The following is a 6,544-nucleotide window of genomic DNA, read 5'->3' as shown; positions in this document are numbered from 1 at the left end:
TAGCGCCTCTTTTCCTGCAAAAATGTTGTCTACACCACTGATGTCAGAACATGCTTTCAATAATTGTAAATCTACCTGTGTTGATTTTGTTAATCAAAACTACATGCAATACACTAGACCATTTATATCTAACACTGTCATCTGTACTGATGATGCACCTATAATCAATAACACAAACTCTCTTCAATCATTTCTTGTTCAGTCTGTTTAGTTTACTAATGTCATGTTGTGACACAACCGATTAGGAAATCCTAATTCCACCATTCTTGCAAAAGTACTTGGCACTTTAAAACTACCTCATCCTGCTAAAAATGATATAACATTCTGTTCTGCTTGCCAGTTTGGCAAGTTACACCTGTCCACATATCCTAGATCCACATATCATGCATCTAAACCACTTGAATTAGTTTATTCAGACCTTTGGGGACCTTGTCCTATCACATCTCCCAAAGGCTATAGGTATTTATACATTCAATTCCTTAATGATCATATTAGATTCACCTGGATTTTTCCTTTAAAGGTTAAATCTGAAACTTTCAACATTTTTAAACAGTTTCATGTGCTAGTTGAAAAGCAATTCAACACATCTTTAAATTGTGTTCAAACCGATTGGGGTGGTGAGTATAGAAAACTAGTACCTTATCTACAAGAACATGGTATTACCTTTAGACATCCATGTCCTCACACTCACCAACAAAATGGTAGAGTAGAGAGAAACATAGACAAATTGTTGAACAAGGATTGACTTTATTAGCCCAAGTCAGCATGCCTCTTAAGTTTTGGTGGTTTGCCTTTCAAACAGCTACCTATCTTACCAATAGACTACCCACATCAGTGTTGTCCAATATTTCTCCTTTCCAAGTTCTATTTAAAGCTTCTCCAAATTATTCCCTCATTAAAGTCTTTGGGTGTGTTGTCTACCATTTCCTTCGCCCTTATAGCAATCACAAATTTAACTTTCACACCACCAAATGTACCTTTATTGGTTATAGTTTAAATCATAAGGGCTACAAGTGCTTGGATACTTCTGGTCGAATTTATATCTGTCAAAGTGTACAGTTTGATGAATCTGATTTTCCTTTTAAAGCATCTAATCTTTCTAATTCAAATCCTGCATCTAATTCCATAAACACCAAATCTGTCTCTAGTTCATCTGTTCCTTCAATTTGGCATATACCTGATTCTGCTTTCAGGATGCCTTCCAATCTTGTTTCAGCTCCACTTTTATCTACTTGTCCTTCCACACTAGGTCAGTCAATCTCACAGGACATTCCCTCTTCTAGCTCACCTTTGTCATCACCTTCCCACTCTTCAAAATCTCATTTACCTCAGCCTTCAACCACTTCATAGTCCAGTCCAACAACTGCCCTTAGTTTAACCTCTACTTCTCTTAACTCTACCTCATCCACATCATCTGTTTTATCACCTATCACTGTAGGATCAGATGAGTCTTATGATACTATTCTCCTTACTGTTGAACTGAATTTATCCAAGCCTTCACCACCTACTCTAAATACTCATCCCATGATTACTAGGTCCAAAACCAGAGCACATAATACATGTCTAGTTTCACCTCTTTCCCTTGACACTAAAGAACCAGCTACTGTCATAGAAGCTCTATCACATCCTGCCTGGAAGGCTGCCATGCAATCTAAATTTGATGCCATGCTGTCTAACAAAACTTGGGAATTGGTACTTGCTACTGCTGAAATGCATCTTGTAGGCTGCAAGTGAGTATTTCAAATAAAGTACAATCCTGATGGATCCATTCAAAGGTTTAAGGTAAGGACTTGTGGCAAAAGGCTTTCAAAAAAATCCAGGAATTGATTATTTAGAAAACATTCAGTCCAGTGGCTAAGTCACCTACAATCAGAGTTATTTTGAGCTTAGCAGTGAACAATGGCTGGGAAATTCAGCAGGTTGACATAAATAATGCCTTCTTGAATGGTGAGCTTACTGAAAAGGTATACATGACTCAACCTGAAGGCTTTATTAGTTCTCAACACCCTCATCATGTGTGTAGGTTAGTTAAGGCTCTTTATGGTCTAAAACAAGCCCCTAGAACCTAGTTTGAATAGCTCAAAAAAGGCTTTTCTAAGCTGGGATTTTGTTCACTCTATTGCTGATCCTAGTCTTTTTGTTTATCAAAAAATGGAGAAAACCATGTATGTCCTTGTATATGTTGATGACATCTTACTTACTAGAAATGACACCAATTTGCTGCATGAAACAATACATAAACTGAATACTCAGTTTGCCTTAAAGGTCCTAGGCTCCCTCAAGTACTTTCTTGGTTTTGAAGTCACTAGAACAACCTCCTATCTTCATATGAATCAGGAAAAATATGTTAAAGATCTCTTAACAAAGACTGGTATGCAGGATTGTAAGCCATGTGCTACTCCAATGGCCATTGGCACCAAGTTAACTTTAGGAGATAGTGATCTATATGAAAATGCAGCCCTATATAGAAGTATAATAGGAGCCCTTCAGTACTTGACATTATCCAGGCCTGATATTGCTTACTGTGTCAATAAATTAAGCCAATTTCTCAAGGCTCCTACACAAAATCATTGGCAAGCTTGTAAGAGATTACTTCGGTATCTTAAAGGGACCTCTAACTATGGAATTCTCTTCACTAAAAGCACTAGAATCAACCTAGAATGCTACACCGATGCTGATTGGGCTAGTAGTATTAAGGACAGGAGGTCCACAAGCGGTTGCTGTGTCTTTCTTGGCACTAACCTCTTGACACAAGGGACTTCTAGAAAGCAGAAAGTTGTGGCCCTATCTTCCACTGAAGCTGAGTATAGAGCACTTGCTCAAGGGTCTACTGAATTGGCCTGGTTTTGTAGTTTATTTTCTGAACCTGGTCTTTCTTTGTCAGAAATTCCAATTATTTGGTGTGATAACCAAAGTGCTAGGTCTCTTGCTTCTAACCCAGTGTTTCATGGTAGAACTAAACACATTGAACTTGATGCACACTATGTTAGAGAACAGGTTACCTCTCACAATCTTAAAGTTCAATATGTGCCCACTGAATATCAAAAAGCAGATATCTTTACAAAGGCTCTGCCTGCCTCCAGGTTTGAAAATCTGAGACAGAAACTGACAATACAAGCTCCACCTCTCTTTAGCTCGATTGACTTAACATCTGGTACTCAGTTGTAATTCTATAATGGAAGCTGTGTAGTTCTGTAGTGGAAGCTGTGTAGTTGTCGGTTACAGAGAAACTGGCTGTGAACTTTGCTTTTGCAATAGAATTTGTTGTGAAGTGTAGTTTCTGCAGTGGAGTTATTGTGTTGGTAGTTATTGAGTAGAGAAACTGTGAAGTTGAAGTTGAAGTGTGGAGTCAAAACTGTGAAGTTGAAGTTGAAGTGTGGAGTCAAAACTGTGAAGTTGTAGTTTTTGCAGAAGTTGAAGTGTGGAGTCAAAACTGTGAAGTTGTAGTTTTTGCAGAAGTTGAAGTGTGGAGTCAAAACTGTGAAGTTGTAAGTTTTTGCAGAATGTAGTTTTTTTTTTTTTTTTTTTGTGAAAGCTATGTAGTTATTGTGTTGATAGTTATTGAGTGTGAAGTTGTAGTTTTCTGCAGTGGAGTTATTGTGTTTGTAGTTATTGAGTAAAGAAACTGTGAAGTTGAAGTTGAAGTTGAAGTGTGGAGTCAAAACTGTGAAGTTGTAAGTTTTTGCAATGAATTATTGTGAAGTTGTTTGCCATGTATCTGCCTAATGTATGGAGAGCTTATGTGAGTAACTGGGTTGTGCAAAGCAATTATGGAATTATTGTGAAAGTTTCAAAATTGTGATTGAGCAGCACTGTAGTTAATCAGAATGAAGTTGTTCAGAATGAAGTTGTTATTTGCTAATCATTTACTCTGCAGTCTTGTTATATGCTTCCAAAATCATTGAGTAAATGGGTTGTGCAAAGCGATTATGGAAGTTTGATTTACATGTGGATGTTAGAATGTGAAAGAAATAGCAGATCATGGAAGTTTGATTCACAGGTGGATGTTAGAATGTGAAAGAAATGGCAGACTGAGAGGTTCAAGGAAGTTTGATTTACAGGTGGATGTTAGAATGTGAAAGAAATAGCAGACTGAGAGGTTTAAGGAAGTTTGATTTGCGGCAGGATGTGAGTGCATTCAGTTGGGCTTTTAGTTGTAACAGTTACATTCAGTTGGGTTAGTTGTATATTCAGTTGGGCTTTTAGTTGTAACAAATTTGTATGGGCTTTTAGTTGTAATCAGTTTGTATATAAAAGTGTGAACAGTACACTTGAAAAATAATAAGAAGAAAATACATAAAAGTATTCAGTTATGTTTCCTCTCAAAATTTGCTTTACTCTTTCTCTCATTTTTTCTTACTTCATTTTCTTAGCTACTGTCTTAATTCATTATTAGGAGTGTTTGGACATAAGCGCTGTTTGGATTGGAGCCCAAGCCTATTCCTCATTCGAATAGGGTTTCACATGCACTATATAAGTGTATCTGTTTTGTGAATTAAAAATGTAATTCATTTTTGTGATTATTCAATCATTGAAAGGAGGTAGCCCTCTCTCCCATTTTCTCTCTACTTTCACGCCACCCTTGGTTTATTGAATCAGAGTTTTCTTTGATTCAATTTTGGTTCTTAAAGCTAAAGAGGATCTGGCAAATTCCTCTTTAGCTCTTCAGGTTATCTTCGTGTAGATTACTGCTAGTTCGATTCTATTTTGAATCGGTAGCGAACCCAGTCAGCGACAAGTTTGAAGGAGGCTCCAAACATACGTATGAACTCTAATCTTTACTTTGATTGTTCATATTACTGCAGTTTTTTATTTAACATATTATCTGTAATATCTGTATCCTGATCTTGACTTAAAAAGGAATCGATCTTTGATCTTAAATTTTGTTTTTTGCTGCCATAGGTTAGATCGTTTCCTTACATTTTTCCCTTATTAATAAAATTTTAGGATAGTAATGCCATTGTTATCTAAACAATTTACAATAAATTTATGGACAATTTTAGCCTATACTCGAGATTTTCAAGACAAATTTACCCTTGTACTTCAACAAAATTACCCAATACCACAGCCACCCAAGAGGACTATCGGCCACTGGCAATCACCACCGGTCTTCACTGGCAGTCATCGGAAAGGTGCACGGCCGGTCAGATCTAATCGGTTGTTCGTCAATAAGACTGTTTTCAACCAGATTTGTGGCTGTGAAATGGCAGCCGTTTCACGACCAAAGATCTAGCCTTTTCATGGCCATATGTGATCCATGGCCGAAAACATCCTAAACAGCGCATGACCAGCCAGATACGGTTGGCCGTGCATCGTTCAGGCAATTGTCGGCGGCCGACAATCCTGGGAAGGTGGTTGGGTGTTTTTGTTAAGTTTTAAACTTTTTCGGTTACTGGGGTGTTTTAGCTAAATCTAAAATGTAAGGGGTTAAAAAATAATTCAAAAACTAATATTATATTAATATTTAAAAATAAGGGCAATTTAGTAATTTATATAAATACCCACCAGTTTATTCCTCCCAACCGAACATATTAATATAACATACTCACCAATTAACTAAACACATTTTCCTAAATATTCCTAGTAATCTTCAAGGTAATCTATTTTTCTATTAATATAACATTCCCAATAATACAAAATTCCTTTAACCAAACACACCCTTACAAAAACTTAATTCTTAACTAAAATCCCTCATAGTTCAATAATATAATTAAAATACATAATTTACCAGTTGAATTGAATATTAGAAAAAGAAAAAACGAAATACATTTTCAATTTTTTTTTTAAAGTAATCATGTGAAATAGCGAACTCATCAAAGTAACTTAATTTACATTTTAATTATATATAGCCTACATAGTAATCATTCTTCTTGATTATTAAATTAATTTATATATTTTATTAAATTATCATTCCCTAATAATTAAATTAAATTTTTAATAATTTTCTTAAATATTTATTAAATAATAAAAGATTTAATATAAATTATATAATTAGTTCTTAATAATAATATTCAAGGAGTATATTAACTTGTTGTGCGGTAAATCCGGAAGGCATAATTCCCAATTTGGCAAGGAGATAACACATGATAAAGACTCCACGAATCAAGGGGTGAAGATCAAGTCAATTTCCTGTTTGTTGATTTTGTATTTATTTCAAATTCAAACTTGTAACGGGTTTAATATATAAACCTAAACCCTAATTTGTTCAAGATAGGACATAAGAATTACTACGCCTTACACACACATATAGAGAATTATTCGCATAAAGACTAAGAAATGAGACAACTCGAGGAATACGTTGGGATAACTTTTTGTAACTCAGCTCATTGTTATCATAAACTCTCAATAACATAACAGTGGAGGTAATCAATCTCATTCTTATGAAAACTTTATAGCCGACCATTAAGGCCACTTGGATTGGTTGTGCACCAATATCTTATTTCTAAGAAAATTCATCCTTTCAACTCAAACCAGAACGTAACAATTTAATAAATGGAAAGTCCACTCCCTTTGAAAATTAGAGCGGGCCTGGTCCAATGGGAAA

This window comes from Pistacia vera, unplaced genomic scaffold (assembly GCF_008641045.1).
Source record: "Pistacia vera cultivar Batoury unplaced genomic scaffold, PisVer_v2 Contig212, whole genome shotgun sequence".
NCBI classification, from domain to species: domain Eukaryota; kingdom Viridiplantae; phylum Streptophyta; class Magnoliopsida; order Sapindales; family Anacardiaceae; genus Pistacia; species Pistacia vera.
The sequence above is the reverse complement of the archived record's forward strand: the minus strand, read 5'-3'. Positions refer to the sequence as shown.